The sequence below is a fragment of the Ctenocephalides felis genome, unplaced genomic scaffold (genome assembly GCF_003426905.1).
Source record: "Ctenocephalides felis isolate EL2017-DRISC unplaced genomic scaffold, ASM342690v1 CF-g0.4_SCAFFOLD_01604, whole genome shotgun sequence".
NCBI classification, from domain to species: Eukaryota; Metazoa; Arthropoda; class Insecta; order Siphonaptera; family Pulicidae; genus Ctenocephalides; species Ctenocephalides felis.
The window spans coordinates 39,361,245-39,382,419 of record NW_020537758.1 but is presented as its reverse complement, the minus strand read 5'-3'; the positions used below and the strand labels follow the sequence as shown (position 1 = coordinate 39,382,419).

At 29.8% G+C, this 21,175-nt stretch overlaps 1 pseudogene; it reads left to right on the top strand.

Annotated features, from left to right (window-relative positions):
- Positions 1–1,385: 1,385 nt before the first annotated feature.
- LOC113373727 lies at positions 1,386–20,641 on the top strand (annotated as a pseudogene).
- Positions 20,642–21,175: the final 534 nt, after the last annotated feature.

Genomic DNA, 21,175 nt, shown 5'->3' with positions numbered 1-21,175 from the left:
TCTAAATTAGGTTATTAGGATTTTTTTTTTAAATCTGTAGTTCAGAATATAATCTAACAAATTAGGATTTGGTTAGCCAGGTTTCTCTTCTGACTATACCTAACAATAAGTATTAGTACCCTATTTCTAATAAAATAGGTCAAATACTCAAATATAGATCATCGATCGATATAAATCTTTTTCACTCGCGAATCCGAGTGGAAAGGATTAATATATCTATATACAATATCTACCACAAATTCCAAATTAACATAGAAACTAATTAAATTTGTTTTTCATTTTATAATAACTATGTTTTCTTGTCAGAGTTTGTAGTGCTTCTCATTTAAATAAATTATTTTCTTCCACGGTTTGCGTTATCATACAACGGTGGTATAGATGTAATCTTATAAACGTATTAATGAAGATGTATTCCAGAAAATAGTCTACATGGCGTAATGAATATTAATCAGGACTTTATTCACGCTTCAAATATTCTGCTAAATTTATTGTGAAACTAAGGGACCGATTCTGCCGCAATGTTATGATAAGTTCATGTTATGAAGAATTTTCCATAGTAATATAGACAAAAGTTATGCGGTTGGTGTTCAGTCAGGCGAATTTCTCAGGTTTTCTCATACAAAACATAACCTAAAAGCCGCACAAATGTCAAAAAAACGATGTTAGATAAGTGTGTGTTTCTGATTCCTCTTAGGTAAGATACGAGTGACGTTGCAGTTTATGTTTAAAACGCCGGAATGAACAGCAAATACATGATATTTTGACAGCATTCAGTATGATTCATTCGCATAATGTATGGGGAGTCGGAGCGTAACATAGCCAAGCCGTAACATTTCTCTGTTATGCGCAGAATCGGTCCATAATTTTGTTTTATGATTAACATTACCATACCAGTGATGTGAACCGCTAGAATAATAAATCATTCGAAAATGATGAATTAATGTGCTTTGATATTCGAATTATTCTTACTATGAACTATTCTTGAAAGCTTCATAATGTGTTTTACATATATGATACTAAAAATGACATACATTTTGATAAATTTGCTTATTAACCTCTATAAAAGTCGAAGCAAGTCTTGTTTCGACTTTCAAGGACGATTCAATTTTCACTAATAAATCAAATTGTTTGTTAATGTTTTCAAAGAGAAAAGTTAATATTGTAAGTTTGTTGTGATTCTTTAAACAGTGCTTTATAGAATTTGTTGATAGAATGTCCCTAATAGTAGAGACGTATGGTTAACTTCTGATGAAATACATATTGATATTTATATTTCCAAGTTTAACTCAATTTTACTACTTTGATACAACGAGTATTAAACCTGAAGTTTATAATTGTATACCCATAGCTCTAACCACTATCCTAATCTCCAATGATTTTTTTAGATGCGCTTAGGCGACCCGTCCGACGGCAGCGAACTGAGTGAATTCGCTTACAGTGGCGGTGGTCGTTGGGGGTCTGCTCATGGGGGTCAAAGTTGGGGTCGTACACCAGGACCCATCGCCGCCACTGGACCTCAGTCGGCAACGCACGCTGCTCACCATTCTACCGCCATCGCAAACAGGTAATAAGAATCGTAATTTGTATATATTCTACCAGGCGCATATGTTCTTATGATTAGCTCACCTAAATATTTTAAATATTCTTAAATGTAGTGTAATGTATTTATCGTCGAATTTGCATTGTATTTTTTTAATTCTATATTTTAATTACAACTGTCCAGTCAAAGACATTTAGTAAATTTGTGGAATTTACAATTGTCAGCTGTAAAGGGACATCGTTTACAACTCAATAGTTGTTTTTCCATTCGTTATAATGTTAACAATATTTCAATGATATAATCTTAACTATTTACTTATAAGTATTTTTTTATATTTATATTTCAATTTTTATCAGGAAAATTAGATTTAACCCTCCGTCGGTCGGATATTTATTCACCTTCGAACGGTCGGAGTGGTCTGGCTGGACCACCATTTATTTTACATGCATTTATGTGGGGTAAATGAGTTTTTGGTGTCTTATATGTTAACGATTATTAGTCGTAAATATTTATAGTTTTGATTTTTTCTTTTTCTTACCGTCTTTTGCATGTGTTGAGCTTGCTTATATTAAATAAATTATATATTATATTATATTATATAAAAAAATTAAAGAATATAAAGAAATCGTTGTTTTTATTATTTTTATTTTTCTGTTCTATATCAATGAAAAACAATATTTATTCTTTTTCGGCTTTTTCGAAATGAAATGAAATTGAAACGAATACGAAATGAGGTGCGTCGCCTTTGAAATGAGCTGTAAAATTCAAGTTGAAAATATAATTTCACTACAGGCTTGCCAAAAAAATTTTCGAACGCAGTATGGGTAGAAGAATTATTGATAATTTGCTCATTACTCATCCGATTTTCAATGATTGCGATAAGTAATAAGTTGGGTAGGTTTTCAAGGAACTCTCGTCGTGAAAATACTAACATTCATGTTACAACACATAGGAAAGAATATATAAAACGCAGTTTGAACAGAAAGTACCTGAAAAAAGACAAAATACTGGTTTACATAAATCAAAAAGCGTATATTTCATACAAAATATATGGGTGGTCTAGACAGACCACTCCGACCGTTCGAAGTATAAAAAAGTTAATATCCGCATAATTATCCTTCAGTACATTTTTTCGTCCTGATTTTTTCATTGATCGACAGCTAATGAAGTTTTAGGAAAAGTCAAGAAATTTCAAATCTATAGGATCACTAGAAATTTTTTTTTTAATTGAAGTCGAAAAAAGTCTGACCAGACCACGCCGACCGACGGAGGTTTAAGGTAAAGCATTAACATAATATATTTTACAGGACAAGCTATGAAGCTGAAGACATGTCCAGACATAACGGGAGGCCTGGAACTCGGCCTGGTTTATACTATTCGCCTCCTGGTACCAGCTACACTATAGTGGAAAGGCCTGCCAGCGCATCTAGGCCTCATACACCCCATCAGCAGCACTATGCAGACAAAAGATCATCGAGGTTAGTAATATGATTTTTTTATGTAATAGTAATTCGGTACCTTAGTAACCAAATGGTGAAATATAAAGAGTTTTTATTAGATTTAGATATACTTATTTCAAATGTTTAACACATGAAGATCAGTTATCGGCACTTCACTCGTTATTTTTACAGTAACTCTTAAGCATTACAACAATTTAATCTATTTTTTTAATAAATAAGTAAATAAATCAGTGGCTATAAAAAAATCAGGTTTATAATACAAATGTATATTACATCAGTAGCAGTAATTGGATTGTGCAAATCTAATATTTGCTCAGAAGATTAATTTGTGATTCCAGTTGTAATAAATCTTAGCAATTTTTTTTTGAGAATACATGCTTTTTGTAACAAATTAGTGTTTCTCTCGCTCTCTCTCTGTATATATATATATATATATATATATATATATACTAGCTGACTCGGCAAACGTTGTTTTGCTAAGTAAAGTATATTCTAAACAATTTCTAGAGAATTAAAAAAATTAATACTTTAAGTGTATAAGGATGTGTTGTTTGAATGCGATATACAATGAGGTATTATAGAAACAATAAACACCATTAGTTTGTCTATATTTTATCAATACAATCAAACTGGAATTATCTGGCTACGTTCAGTAAAACTGCCAGATACTTCATCATTGTAGAAATGTGCTTTTTTAATGTCTTTCAAAAAATTATCTAGACCTTTTTACCCTATAGGCGGGGTAGCTTGGAACGGCCAGATGGCAAACAGGTTTAATGTCTTATTTTAATTTTAAAGGTATTTTACAAAATAATTACATCTTTAACTAATGCTAAAAAAACTACCAACGGAAGTAAATATTTTTATTATGGACTTTTAAAGATTACCGTTTATCTCCCGATAGCAAAGTCATGAGAATCAAGGTTATAGCTGGTTTTACATATATTTCCCTCTACTTTCAAATCTTGTTGTTAAACAATGCTTAAGTTTACTTTTTGACACATCGGTGGTGAACCTCCATATATTACTATCGATTCTTCTATAAATTCTGGGAAATTATAACTGGGAAAATGTCATTCGACAAAACGCCTTTTTGATCGATACCAAATTTAGGTTCCGAATTTAAATAACATAAATAAAAATAATATAATCTAGAAAATGTTTTATAAATACCAATGAGTATATAATTATACAAATGAGATCTTTCAGAGCACCGTGTTTGAGCAAAATATGCCAAAAAGTGCATTTTCATATTAACATTTCAAAAAAGTTGATATTTTGAGTCTCTAGTAACACTTGCGGCCCATTTACTAACGTTTTTGTATATAAATAAAACTATAAACAAAACTACTTACTAATCACTACCGAAATATTACCGAATCATTTGATCGAGAGCTCCATTTTTATATATAAGATATATATATATATATATATATATATATGCGTGTGTGTATATGTATATTTCTTATTTATTTGTTTGAACAAAGTTTTAGTTCAAGAATCCTATATATCAGCTTCACGTATATTCGCATCTGAAACATACTATTGGAAGAATTCCAATATACTTTTCTTACAATATTTCCAATGTCACTTCCGGAGCAATAAGTGTGGCTTAGATATTTCCATAACTTTCTCATCCTGGGAAAACACCACACTACGATTGAAATACATGTGTTTGTGTCATGAATTTCATGTAAAAAATGGAATTCCAATTGAGGCAATGTTGACTGTATAATATTCATAATAAATATAAATAGTTTTAATTAATATGCTATCAATAAAAATGATAGTGAAAGTAATCTATCTCACGCTTTCCTTGTGAAGTTTTTTATGTATTCTAAATATTATTGATTTATTTGTGATTTTGACAAAAAATTGAATGGTAGCTTAAAACCCAGCTTTTTGTGACATCAAATTTGAATTATTTTTGCCCTTTTTTACGTAACTTTCAGAATTTTAGGGGCGTTAGAATGTGTCAACTAGAAATTGCTTATTCTATACTCCAATGTGATGAAGGATAAAGATTTGCATGCATAATTTGATTTGATGCTAACGTCATTGATAAATGGAAATTTAAGAATAATTTAAATTTATCTATATGGAGGCTAACCGATTTTTAATACAGTAGCATTATATTAGTACAGTAATAAGAATTTCAATAAGTTTGATCTATAATTGAATATTTTCCCAGTTCACTCCTACACATCAAATTTAACTTTAGAGTAGAGCGGGGCTTGAAGGTCCGCGGGTAAAAAGGTCCACCACCGGGGTAAAGAGGATAAACTAATCGTTTACCCTGGCAAAGGTGTGAACAATTAATAATAGTAAATAATAAACTAAATTAAGTTGTAATGCAGTGTAATTTCTATAAAAAAATGTAGCTATAAAGATTGTATTGTCTGAATAACGCAGTTATTTCTTTGTTAAATCCCTTTAAAATTAAAGATAAAATATTGGATTGTTTGTTCTCTGGCCGTCCCATTCAACTCCGTCTATAGGGCAAAAATGACCTGGTGACGAATTTTTCAGAAAAACACATTTCTGCAATAGTGAATTAGCTAGGAGTTTCACTGAACATAGCCAGATAGTTGCTGGTTTGATATTTGTTATTTGTTGTGATATAATGGTTTACGCAATATAATTGTCCAAAGTCAAATTGTACCTTTGTGCCATGTCCAAAGAAGGTTCTAATTTAAAAGCATAATTACTTATTTTTTTCGAGCTCCTGAATCGTTATTAAAATTTAACCATTCAAACATTTTTGATAATTTGTTAAATTTGCAAAACTAATTTAAATTTTAATACATTTGATTTAAATCATGCCATAAATTCAAATGTTTCATTAGTCCAATCACGGTTTTGCCTCTACATTTATTAAACAACGCTAATTTTGCTATTTAATGTCAAAGGATGATACAATGTTTAATTAACGGCATACAAAACATGGTTGTGGTTCTTTGAATACATATACATGGAAATTCTTGTCGTGCCCACGTATTTGTTCGAATACGTTTTCAGCCAGTTAAATTTTCTGAAAATGCGCATATGTAATTACAAAATGTTCTGTTTCATAAAGTTCTATATTTGAAACTATGTTTTTGCTTCAATTTATATTTGAATACATATTCAGATGTACGTAGTGTGAAATAATAATAAATGAACTTGCTATTGTAAAATTTTAAATTTTTTATGTAAAACTTTATACTTTAAATAACTACTTTAATTTTGGCTAAATTAACTTTTGATTATAAAAATAATTGCTCTCAATTCTTCATAATATACATTTTTGTTATAAAAGTTACGTGAATATTTGGTTTATTAACATCCTGAACCCTATAAATTTAAATTTATACAGAGTGTCCCAGAACTCAACAGGGTGAGAATATTAACCTTAACTGTCCTGAAAAAAAATGGTCAAAAAATATTTTATGTTGTTTGAAAATTATGAGCTTTCAAGTGCAACCTAAGAGCTTTGGTGTAATAGTGACCAGTTTTCGGTTATTGTTCTTATTAACTTCACGTAGGGTAAGTTATTGAAATCGTTCAAAAATCGAAATTGAAATTTTCTGCATTTATCGACGTTTTGAAGGTTTCTGAACATTTTGGCATACCTCAGAAAAAATGGATGTGTGTGTGTGTGTATGTATGTGTGGATACAATTCTTCGTTCACGTTTTCGGGCGCACGGATCAACCGATTTCAATGGTTCAAAAAACATTTGATTTCTATTGATAGGGAGATGTGCTGATTAGTTTTTCGCAAAGGCAGGTTCAGCGGTTTCTGAGATACAGAGCTAAATGTGCAAAAAATTGCAGTTTTTGAGAGAACTAAGCGTCCGATTTGAATGATTCAAAAAACTTTATGCTTATTTTAACAAAATAATTGCTTTCGAAAAAAATTTTTTTTGTTTTAATATTTTCTTTTCAAAAATTTTTTTTTTTGTATATAGAAAATAATTCAGATTTTAATTGTTATTTTGACTTAAGTTCTAATATACTTTAAACAAATAATTTCAACTTTGCAATTCAGTTTATATAATTCATATAAATATTAGACAATGTTATAGTATTTATTTATGATAATCTATTTGTAAACATTCAGTATTCCTCGAACATTTCATTACGGTACGTGAAGTTTCAGCAATTTGCCTTAAGGCACGATGCCATACACACCACTATTTTTTTATTATTTTTGTTTATTTATATTTTGAGGACATAATCGTGAATACCACTTTTAGGATCACAGTGGATAATAATAAAACATAATTGCAACAAGTTTTCAACAAATAAGACTTTTTGAACTATTAATTTTTTTTTTTTTTAAATCGATCGACTTGAGAGGCTTTTCTTTTAAAAAGTGTACTAAAGTGTCTTGGAAAGTTTTATTAATGGTTGGTGCAATCAAAATTGTAAAGTTTCAGTTCACCATTCAATAAAAAATGTATGGTAAAATATATGATAATTTGATAATAAAAAAAAATTGGAGTAAAAAAAGGAAAAACTCGCCACGAGTTCTGGGACACCCTGTATAGTCTTCTGACCAGAGCACAATAATTCCTGACTTATTTGATGAAATGCCTATTAATATAACACAATTGGTTAATACATGTTTTTACGTTTTGAAATTTAAGGCGAGATTACGTGTTATAATTAGTGGACTGTATTGTTGATTGAATGATTTTCTTATCACCATAAGAAGTGAATAAAATTACTATCTCAAATGTGATTATATTCATACTGAAATTTACATGTTGTTACTCTCACACTTTTTGCTAGACCTATACCAATAATCAATCGGTATTTATATGTGCAAGCATTTTAATCGGTACTAATAATAATTACCAATAACACAGGCCTACATTTTTTTTTTGTTTGCTGCATCAAATGAAGCTGATTCTTATAGTTTTTTTTGCGCTGATTTCAAATCTGCAAACCATTTGTTTGTATCAAAAAGAACTTTTCACAGTGTCAACTAATGTCCCGACCCCGACTAAGGCCGAATGGGTCTTGTAAGTTTGTATGTACGAGTAGGCATATCTCATTAAAATAACATTCTGAATTGTAATACTATTTCGTACTTTCATTCCTTATATATCATATATATCATATCTTGAAAACTAAAGCTCATAGAAAAAAAAACAATGTCATTTTTGAAATCAGCGTCCCAAATATACTTAAAAACAGCATTAAAATCGTCTGCACCATTTTCTTTGTTGGCCTGTGTAATCAATCGGCACTTATATGTGCAACTACCAACCTCTAATGATCACCAAAAGTGCACCCCGTTTTGTTACATAAGTGGCTGGTCAAATCTTGACCATAACTAATATTGTATTTTGTTATACTGAAATTATATTTTGTGAGATTTACGTGTCATCAGAAGCTTCAACCCCATAATGATCCATTCAGATGTTCATGAATGTTCTCTGTAATATCTTGTCCTCTCTCTCTCTCTGTTATTATTCAGAAGAGGGTTTGCTGTTATGAATTTCAAAATGGTTTGCTATAAATAACCGAGGTGTATAAATAGAAACGAAATATCATATTACCGTCGAGGTACCGGAAGCAAGCGCCTATTTTGTAACCGGGACAGGACGTCTTGAAAGGGATGCTTTGTTCGCAAGTGTTATATACTTCACCAATATAGATAGTATTACGTAAGCTATCCACTAATATGACCTCGATAAGGTAACATATGGCTTTATTTGGGTATAGTTTTACAAGACAATATTTATAGAGATACATTTTCTTGTTAAATATATGCAAAAATAATCGATACTCTAAATAAAAATGAACAAGGAAAATAAAAAATTATGTGAGTTTACTAATTATATTTTAATTAAAGTTTAAATTTGCTATTGGACTTTGTGATTATTAAGCTTTGGTATAAATAACAAATTTGCAAAGTACATTTTACACACATTTTTATCAGCAATCAGAACCTTACGGCCTATAAGCTGTTGAGCTGAAACTTTCCTTTATTTTGTATTCTTAAATAGTAACCCAATTGGTTATGGTTGATGGTTGATCTATCCATATTTGATGATTTTTTATTTTTAGAATTTATCTAATAGGGCTGAGATTTTTTTTATTGGTGCTGCAATGCCGGATTAAGGGCTATTTTCACTTGGAAACATATGGCTATATATAAATTTCTGAGTGAAAATCATTGTCACTGCTACCTGACAACAGGCTGCTCAATGTGGGTATCGAACCCAGGACCTCTGAATCCAGTCCGGTCGATCTTAACTGCTTACCTTTTGCATATCTTTACGTTTCAAAGGTTTCTGAACATTTTGGCATACCTTAAAAAAAATGGATGTATGTGTATGTTTGGATACAATTTTTCGTCAAAGATTTCTGGCGTAAGAATCAACCGATTTTTTTTTAAATGAATAATTTCAATGACTCAAAAAACATTCTATTCCTATTGATGAGAAGATGTGTGTGCTGATTAGTTTTTGGCAAATCCAGGTCTAGCCATTTCGAAGATATGGTGCAAAAAGTGCCAAAAACGGTAATTCAGTTTTTGAGAACGTCGGATTTGAATTATTCTCAATACATTTTACTTATATTGACAATACATTTTACTTGTATTGACGAAATGAAGAATTGCTTAAATTTTTAGGTAGGGAGGTCCAGCGGTTTCGGAGATATAGAGTAAAATGTAAAATAATGACATTTGGCGGTCTAAAATGATCATAAGGCATATGAACATCAAATGGTCAGATATTTTATAGAGATTTTAAACAGGAGTACTAATTTTGTTACTTTATTTTTGGGCTATGTAGCCAATGTGTATGTATTTTTAACTTTTAAAAACAATTCAAATAAAATTATATCATTGCTAAAAATTTCAGAATTTTTTTTTTCAAAATTTTTAAAAATATGCAAAATTTTATACTTTAAATATGAATTTTAAATTCACAATTCAGTTTGTATATATTTCATATGCGTTGTTGTAATTGTAAGAAATATATCCTCAGATGGATTCATTCACGGCATCTCTTCTTAGTGTTAACATTTTCAAGTGTTTTGAGCAATAGATTGTCACTGTATGTTAGTTATATGATTGAGTACATATATAGTAATTATAATTATCTATTTGAAAATATTTAAAACAATTGTTATTATACATTGATCAATATTTATTTTGAATTTTTTTTGCTCGAATACTCCATTCTAGCACGGGAAGTTCCAGCAATTGGCCTTAAGGCACGATGCCACACACTAGTAGCTTTTGTTATATATTACATTTATTTCAGAGGTTCCTATCTCGGGCAATCATCAGGTGCGTTAGGAGGTTCCGTATCAAACTTTCACGGCGGTGCTTATGGAAGTGCATCAACCACCAATACCGGTGCAGTCTCATCAATCAGCGGTAGTACGAGACACGCAGCGAGTTCTGGATCCGCTGCCACCAAAAAGCGCCCAATTTCTCCGGAACAAGTACTGAGGCTGTTTGGACCCCAAGGAACTACTTCCAGAACGGGTACGGAACGCATGGCTGGCAGAAGAGGCCCTTCGCCGGCTAGCAGTCCACCGAGCACGACACATCAGGTATAATAGATTATATACACTATATTTTATTATTATAAACACCAAGTTTTATTTTTCTAAATACTAGGTTGTAAGTAAAAAGTTTGGTGAAGTTGCTGTTTGATTTTTAGTAGCGCTATAGTTTAGTATGTCCACGTGTAGTAACTTTGGGGAAGAATCAGATTGGGCCAATTAGATTTGGATACTCTATTCGCATTTTAATGTATTTTACTTGAAAATTTTCAGTTTCTAAATCGTTAGCTTTAAACACGTCGATAAATAATCTTGTGTTCATATTATTATTGTTTCATCATTATATTTTATTTAATTAATGAATGAACCTTATTATACCAAATATATTAAATTCATCTAATTAATTCCGTTTTTCAATTGGATTTCAACATTTCAATTCTTGCATGTAAAGTCTTCAAATGCATGTTGAATAAGGAGTATGAATTTTACAAAATAATTTAATAAATAGTATAAAAAATCCATTATTATCACGATATATGTCTGACGATGTAAGATTCTCTTTGATTTTCCGCATGACAAAATTTGTTTTATTATCAAATATATACCAGGAATTTCTGCTATATGAAATAACCAACAGAGCTTATTTATTTCACAAGTTTTATTATACCATGATATTGCACCAAACTTTTTTACAAAAAAGAGATTTACACTAAAAAACAACTCTACATAGCTATAAGGCTTGGGATACGATCATAAAATTCATATTAATTTCGAATAATAAAATTAGTTTTGAATACTTTGAAGTTTGTTAGGATCTCGTTTATCACAAAACTTTATGCATACGAGTTATTTCTATGAAATTTAGTATTTTTTACTCATTGCGATCTGAAAGTTTGCAGATAATAAAATATTAACGTGGAGTGTTTGCTTCTGACAAAGAACAATCGTGAACTTTTGCTATATTTCTGCAGGAACTGAAATGAATTTAATTTGTGCATTTAAAGTAGAGTTTAATTATTTAATAAATACGATTGTTGGTAGTTGTTGGAATATTTATATTTTTTAATTGGTTTTTTAATCCATTTACTTCATTTGATTACTCTAATCTATAGTTTTTTGCAGTTGCATTGGTATATATTCATTATTTGTGGATTACGTCAATTTTCTAATTTTTTTAAATTCTTTGAAAATTTTAACTTTTGAGTTCTCTGCATTATAGCTATATTTGATTTGTAAGCACATCCCCAGAGCTCAATTCCGTAGGTCCAGATTGGTTTAATAATTGATTTATATAGCAGCAACTTATTTTCAACAGAGAGCTTAGACTTTTTAAGCAGTAGCCATTCAAATTCTTTCATTTTGATCATTATTTGCTGCTAATTTACGTCAAAAATAAAAAAAAATTCAATTTATATTTAATATTTTATTTTTTTTATTTTCAGCCTACTACTTATCGTGAAAGGCCTATTATGCAACAATCTGTTCCCAACATTCACGAATTGTGTACGCGAACAGTTTCTATGAGTAGAGATCCTGTGGATGGTGCTCATGGTTTTGGAATCTGTGTGAAAGGAGGAAAAGATGCAGGTTAGTAATTTTTATATATATATATATATATATATATAATATAATATATTTAATCATCACGTAATGATTCTATTTGCTGTTGAATGTATACAATACAAATGAAATATTTCTAAAAAGAACATGATTCATATATTGCAACTTACACGGTATAAATTGAAAATTCTGTATGCTGCAAAAGGATATTCTGTGAACCAATTAACATTTATTTTATGACCTTGTTTTATCATATATATGGCTTAGATAACAGCAATAAACTTTACAATCTATTCTGCAATAAAAGTCAGGACTATAGTTTTAATACTGTTTGGGTTTTATGACTTCAAGTCGACAGCTTGCTTATGACTTGGATTTACAATAGGTAGCTTTTATTCCAATACCATTTCGTATTTTTAAAATTGTTTCTCAATATAGAGAAAGATACTTTCACATCTTAAGAGTTAGTTTCTCATTAACGTATTTTTATGCAATGGTAATAAGAAACTTAATAAAAAACACATGATTTTTCATCACAAACATAAAAACAATAATTTAATTTTTTTATTTTATTAATTAATTTTAATTTAATTTAAACATGCTATTAAAAATGTAATTTCACCAATTTCTAAATTTCTTCATATTTACTTATATCTTTTGGAAGAATTATATCGAAACATCTGAAACATTTTAAAGGTAAATACCATGTGTTAATTATTTTGTATATTGCGTTTATACTATGGCCATATAAAATATATAAATAATGATATCATATACTGTACATTCATACACATATTTATCATTTAAAATATAAAGCAAGAAAGTGGTTGACTCTCAGAACAACAAGAAGAAAATACATGCATGTCAACATGACATTTATCACAAAAATACCTTTTTTCGCGTCGCGTCATGTGTATATATTATAAATCACAAGCACGAAAATTATTTTTCCTGTATAAACACTAATTTCCCTTCAGACTGAAAAGTAATGGATTTTTTCACTTCGTTGAGTTTCTGCAGTCTTTTTTGTTTGCCAATTCTAGCATATGGATGAGGATGTTTTGTTTTTCAGTGATATTTTAACCCTTTCCACTTGGATGCCGCCGCTCTGGTGGCAACATACATATAAATCTCGCAATTCACAAGTGGAAAAGGTTAAATGTTCGATGTAGCTGGAAAATCTTTCTAGTATCTAATACACGATATGAATTAGTATTGCAATTCAATTAATAAAAGACTTTACAAAAGGGCTATTATTATTTGGTCATTTATTTTTCTGTGGGGTAAGTTATAGTACCTAATCGTAAAATAAATCGAAAACAAAAATTTTAGTATATCTTTAAGTTTTAGAGGTCTCTGAAAATTGCGGCATTCCTTAGAAAAATTTTTGTAAGTCTGTCTGTCCATTTATGTATGTATGCTCGGATACAAATTTTGGTCAACGATATTGGGAGCATTGATCAACCGATTTGAATGATTCAAAAAAATACTCGATTCCTATTGACAACCAGAGAGTTCAGCAATTAAATAAAAAAAAACATTCGTATATACGGAATGAAGATCTGGTTAAATTGTTGGGAAATCAGGTTCAGCAGCTTTGGAGATTCAATAGAAAACGTTAAAAATGCCATTTTGGGGTTAAAAATAACCATTAGATACATGCACCAAATTCGCAAATATTTTATAATAATTTAAATACTAAGTTCAAATTATGTTAAATTCCTATAGGTTTGTGTGATTTGAAAAACTCAAAAAAAAAATTCACTTGTATTTACGGAATGAAGAACTGTATAAATTGTTGCGAAAGCAGGTCCAGCGGTTTCGGAAATCCAATAAAAAACGTTAAAAATGCCATTTTGGCGTTAAAAATGATCATAAGATACATGCACCAAATTTTCAGATATTTTATAAAAACTTTAATAATAAGTACAAATTTTGTTTACATTATCATAAATTAACCTAATAGAGTTAATCTAATTTTCAGTGAAAAATGTTTTAAATTTAGTATCCTTTTTTCCAGGTGTCGGTGTATATATTTCACGGGTTGAGGAAGGTTCTGTAGCAGAAAGGGCCGGACTGAGGCCCGGAGATTCAATACTAGAAGTTAATGGCACGCCTTTCACTGCAATTTCTCATGATGAGGCTCTTAAGGTTTGTTTTACACAATTATTATACAAATGATATAAATAAATATTTTAGCATTACCTATCAGTGACACATTCACAAATGTTTATCTATTATCACAAATGCTTATATACATATGCAATTTTTTTTTTTTGCGTTTCATATCCGTAGCTATATATGAGATTTTTTTTCATTTTAACCATTAAACTACAATTTGAATCATAATTGACAGCAATGCGGCTTTGTGAACGTAATAGTGCAGAAAAGCTATTATTTCGAATACTGGGAATCCATTAAAATAGTAATAGTTATCGACTTATACTTGTCGAGTTAACGGATGTCTTTTAAATTATTCAAAGTCACTTATTTATTTTTAGTTCATTGGACGTAGTTGTTGGTTACTAACTTTGAATTCAATTTATATTTTTGCTATATATCTATAGGGTAAAACGGGGCTTAAAGGTTTGCGGGTATAAAGATCCACCATTAATATCTTACGAAAGAAAAAATATGGATTTTTTTGATGATACTATGTTAGAGTAGAAGGAAAAAGATTTGTTGCTAGCCACTATCTTAATACTTACTATAGGAGACGAAAATGTATCAAAATTCATAGCATTTTTTTTTTATTTGGTAATTTGTTCAGTTTTAAACTTTTGTATTGAGTTTATGATACCTTCTATGAATTTTTAATTAAGTAATCGCAAAAAAATCTAAAATATTTTTTTTTTAGTTATCTTTACGTTTCAAAAGTTTCTGAATTTTTTAGCATACCTTAGAAAAAATTGATGTAAATGTGTGTGTGTATGTGCGTGGGTATATGTATGTGTGTATGTGTCTATGTGCGGATACAAATTTTCATCAACCAATTTGAATAATTTAAAAAACATTTGATTTGTATTGATAAGAATACGTGCTGATTAGTTTTTGGCGAAGATAAGGAATAGATCTTTCTAAAATTCTAGAAGAAAATTGAATTTTTTTTTAAAAAAATATTTTTTGGTACAGAAAGTTTTATCCATTTGGCCTAACAATGCCATGCACCACTAGTTATTTTTGTAGTTTTATATTCCATAAAGAATTTTATTCAAGATAGTTTTTCTGCTCTTCAGTTAAAGATTTAGTTTAAGAATATTTTAGTATTTGTTGCAGACTATCCTATATGTGCGAACGTTCCTTATCCCTTCTTCTTTCTTGCTCATAAAAAATTTAATTTGGAACGACATTACTCGCCAGTCCATCGTACTTTGAGGAAAAATCAATATCTAACTAAAAATATATTAAATCTACTTTAGAACTTTAGACAGTTTTTAATCGTATATCTGAAATGAGTTTAGTAGCTAGCTGACGATATATGTCAAGTTAAATTATAGAGATAATGGATATAATATTAATATATTAGAAATCATCATTCGATCAGGTTCGAAAAATCGTCAGAATACTATATGATTTGGTTTGTTTGATTATTTATTTATATTTTTTTTATTAATTAGTATAAAATTTTATTTATCCTATGAGTTGCGTAATGAATGTTACCATTTTAGTTTCATTATGAGTATAATAACAACAACAAATAAAAATTTAACATTTGGAGAACACTATTACATTTGGTATACGCTGAATTTAATTCCAATTCTAATTAAATGTTAAATTCGACTTTATCGACAATTTATTTGAAATTTAAAATTCTTAGAAATTGAAAAAAAAGTTATATCATTTTTGCATTTGTATCAAATCAGAAACTTTTGAACAGGAAATAAGAGGGCAAAAACAATTATATGCGTTAAAAATGTATGTGCGTAGAACATTTACTATGCAAGGCACGAGATTTTAAAAAGTAAAAGAAAACTAACATATTTTATTTTTTTATAGTCGAATATTGGTTTCTTTGTTGCTATTTTTAATGCTTCATGCTCTTCATCTTTTTATTCAAAAAAACGCTTGAGCTCATATTTAGATTCATATTCCTACATAATATATATTTCTGTAGAAAATGAGATAATTTGGTTACAGGAGAAAGCTACGTTATTATTATATTTTTAAATTAAATTATAGGTTGATAATCATAATTTTAATTAAATTAATCATGTAGTAAAATTTGGAACAATTTCAATAATAATAGAAAAAGAGCTATGAAGTATAAAAACTAAAAATAAAAAATAAAATACAAACATTCAAAGTTTATTATTTATATATTTCAGATAAATTAAATATAATTATTTTTATGTACATAGTTATTTTTGTATAATATTGACTTTGTCCTAAAATAAAACATAAGGCAATTTTCCGCAATTAAGTTGATACCATTATGATTCAAAGTTTTGATGAACTGCAGTGAGAAAGGTGCGGCCTCGGAAGGTGTTCATAAATAAACTTTTCTTAAGGGGTGAATCTAATTATGATCTTAGAAAATAGAAGTTTTCGGTCGCCCGACATATCGATCAATACTGTTTAGCATGGCTTTAATGTTTTTGCTCCTGCAATAAATTTAGATGAGATTCCTATATGATGTGTATGATTCCTGTGGATTGTGATAATGAGACTGAATTCATTTAATTATCAGAGGTAGGGCGGGGCATAAAGTTACATTTTGACTTACAATACTATCTAAACTAAATCAACTATATCACAACGCATAATATGTATCAAACAAACAACTAGCGGACCACGATCAGCAAAATTTCCAGTATAGAAATGTTTTTTTTTCGAAAATTTATCATTTGTTTGTTTTTGCCCCATGGGCGTATATGTATATGTATATGTATGTATATATATATATATATATATATAAATTTTATATCAATGTCTAGATGTAAAGAACTGCACACTACACTTCCATATTTCATCTATACCTCTCAAAAAACGATCACGCACTCACTAAACCTCTTTCTATGTTGTGCTTGTAAATTCTTCTGTCTCTTCACTTTATTATTCTGACCACCATTCTGATGGACAGAAATGTACACAGATGCTGAAGTCATGCAGGCATCTAAGTATGACGGTACGAAGTCCACCTTCTTTACCAATGCATCTGCAACAACAGCCGTCTCTTCAGCAACAACATGTCAGCATACCATCGTCGCACGTCGGATTGCCACCAATTGGCGGTGTATTGGGGACAAATCCTGGAACCAATCCTGTAGTTCTGTCACCGAGCGCACCTATTCCTGTCGGAGCGCCTTTTGGTGGCAGCGCCCCGGGATACGGAGCGACTGTTAGGCAAACGTCATGTTCGTGGATGGACCGTCAAGGGAGACCGGTGAGTGTAATACTTTGTACTAGTAATTGAGTAGATTAGCACTAGTTTTGAATTCGAACCAGATGTCGGTATGCTTGATATCAACCAGAAGTGATGTCAGGTTTTTACTTGAGATTATTGATGTCAAATATGATCTGATGTGAAGATGTTTTTTGGAAGCATTTGTGCAACATATATGCACTGTACCTATAAGTTTGACAGAAAGGAGAATAGATAAAAAAAAATTACAACAAAAAAAACTTACACAACATTATACGTCTTGTATATTTTTAACTAATAAAGTAATTCAAAGATCTTAGTTCCTACTTTAACAATTCCACATTTGACGAAGCTGCAAATGATAATAAAATTAGTCAAGTTCAAACCTGTATTTCTAAAACCAGACATTTTTTTTCAATTATTATTGTTGCTTTTTCTGTGAAATATGCACATGTGTCTTGTCGTAATGATCTCAAAACCGAACGTACAACAAAATAAATGTAAATTCAAAGTTCGTTTTGCGCATGAAAGAGCTTCGTGTCAAAAGCATTCGTGCTACGCCGACCATATAAATTTTCTATGTGTGCATAATGGGGAGATTGCGGTCTTTCAGGGTAAATATATGCTGATTAGGTTCTGCTTGAAGCTGGTCAGCAGTAAAGTTTATCTATTTATTTGTGGAAATAACACGGCAACGTCTTTGATATTATGCGGCAAGGATTTATTATATTATAATATTAGTTATTTTTTAAATAATGTTCAAACTAAAATTCAGCAGAATATTGTAAACAGAGTCAAGCTGAGTCTAAAAGAGTCAATGTTTTATATAAATTTAATACAACCCTAATAGATTATAGATAACTGTACATATTTTTCCTCACTTCTTAAGTTGATGGCAATGTCAATTTTGATAAAAATTATATATATACAGGGCCGGTCCTACCACTCCTACCTTTAATGCAATACATGCAAAAAATGCGAGCGCACGCTTAAGGGGGCACCAAAAACTAAATTCAAATTTGAAATTCATAATATAGTTTTATCAATATCATTCAAGAAATATATAATTTCTTTGCATCTTTTACTAATCTTTGGACAATATTTTTAAAATAGGTTAAAAATTCACATTTAAACAATAATCTTATACACGATGGTAAGAAGATCAATTAATTTAGTCCTTATGATATCAATTAGGAGAAGTTTACTATGCAATTTTGAATATTTTAAAATTGAACTAAAAAAATCCAACATGATCCAAGGACCAGTGTTATGCTGAATTTAATAATGAAAGGCTAGAATTAGTTTTGCTTTCTAAAATTTGCTCAATAGAATGAATGACATAAAATCCTTAAAATAAAAAAGTAAAATATTTTGAAGCCCAAATATTAATAGTACACATGTGTTAGAAACACACAGAAAAATTAAAAACTACTTTTGCAAGTAATACTAAACCTACTGAAATTTTTAGAAAAAATGGAATGCGGGAGCTGAGGATATATATATATATATATATATATATATATCTGTGTGTGTAATATATATCGTTTATCTTACATTTTCAGGTTTCACCACCTCCAGACTCTAGTATGGGAATATGGTCAACTCGAGATAGAAGTGTTCGAAGGGTAGAACTCTGCATTCAGCCTGGTCAGTCTTTGGGTTTGATGATCAGGGGTGGAGTAGAATATCAATTAGGAATATATATTACGGGAGTCGACAAAGACAGCGTCGCTGAGAGAGCCGGATTAATGGTGAGTTGACTCATTAAAAGGTATTAATGAAAAATTCAATATTTAAAAATATTAGAATGGTAACATTGTATACATTCTGATATCTAAAGACTCAATTGCTATAATATCCTGTTCCACTGCAAAATGTACCTCCCAAACAAAATTGGATATCGCATTTTTCAATATCATGCTATATTAACGAGACATACATACCGATGCCACGTCTAATTGGCAAATATATCTTTTTCTCATAATAATGAAATTTATTGTCCCAAAGACACAGATTTTATCTGCTATATATTGCATCAGTATTTTAATGTTTATGTCATATAATCAATAATACTTCAAACTGTCTCCATATTTCCCATCATATTCATTTATCTGGTGTGATCTCTTGCACCCGACAACTTGTTTCACTGAAATACATTATGTAAATATATATTTTAAATAAAAAAAATATATAACGAAAGTAATACATTTTTTTCTAATTTTACAGATTGGTGATCAAATTTTAGAAGTAAATGGTCAATCTTTTCTGGACGTGACGCATGATGAGGCTGTGGGCAGCTGAAATTCCATAAAAGGATGTCACTGGTGGTTCGGGATGTTGGAAAAGTTCCTCATTCCTGCACTGCCTATGACAATGAGCCTTATGATCCCGCCAGTCCGACGTTAGTATGAAATTATTATATGCGTTTAAATTTTTTACACTAAACTCCAAAAACTAATTATTTTCTAGGACTCTTTTAGAGATATGAGGGCATTTTTATTGATATTACTATATTAAACCTTGAGATAATGTGTAATCTAAGTAATAAGTGATTTTAAATGCAAGGTATCTAGGGCATTTCTAAGCAATCTGCCAATTTGATACTCATTAATCAAATTCGCACAAAATATTTTGCCTACATGTTGAATTTTTCTAAACTGTACGTATTACGCCTGACCAACGCTTATATATTCTACTGTGTATGTTCTTTATATGCATAACAATTAGGATATATTAAATATGAGTTCAATCTGCCAACACTCGAAACTTTTCCATTTTTTTAAATGCAACAAGAACTTATTCTACAGATTTCATTTGAATCTAGTCCTTCCAAATGAAAACAGGCGCAAATATGAATACTTCAAATGATGATTTTTTGATAATTAATTTATTGATTCAGTTCAGACATCATTCTGTTGTCTTTGTGTTTTTGTTGAATTAATTTTGTGTAAAGTATAACTAAAAAGATGAATTATATAATTAACTAATTAGTCATATTTATTTATTTTCAGGTCTAGACAACCTAGGTCACCTGCTCAGCAAATGGTAGAAAAAAAAGCACGTTCTTTACTACCCCGAGCAGAATTCAGTGCACTATGTTACTACACGCGCAGCAATATTGCTCAAGAAGTATGACTTGCGAAGCCTTAGTCACAGTACTGCAAGAAATGCTAAATACTCCAGATAAGGTAATAAATGAAAATTCTTGAACAAAACCCATTAAATAGCATTAACACTAATTTTCTCAAAAATCTTTGAATCGGTTTCAAAAATTATATATTTAGTTCATAGATCACATAATCATATGAATCAACCACTATAATAATAGAATTTTATTTTGTTTTTAAGTAGCAATATTGATTTTATTGTGAAAATTGTGAATATTATATAGATACTTCTGTTTTCCTAAGCAATCGCTTTTCCCAATTTAAATATCAACCTTAGAAACATGCACTTTGTATGCTATATTTTATAAGAAAATTACTTCAAGTTCCTAGATTTGAAAATTGCTATGCATTAACTCCCATAGCCTGCATTTACTTCAATATTCCGCCTCTCGTTTTCCTACAGATTATTACTTACTAACTTCACCTGGCCTTCATTAATTGATTAAAAACTGATTGAGATAAAATTTTTCATATATTTGTATATATGTATTTTTCATATGTTTGTATATATATATTTGTATATATATATATATATATATATACATAAGAATTAGAGGCATGTTGCATACACCTGTT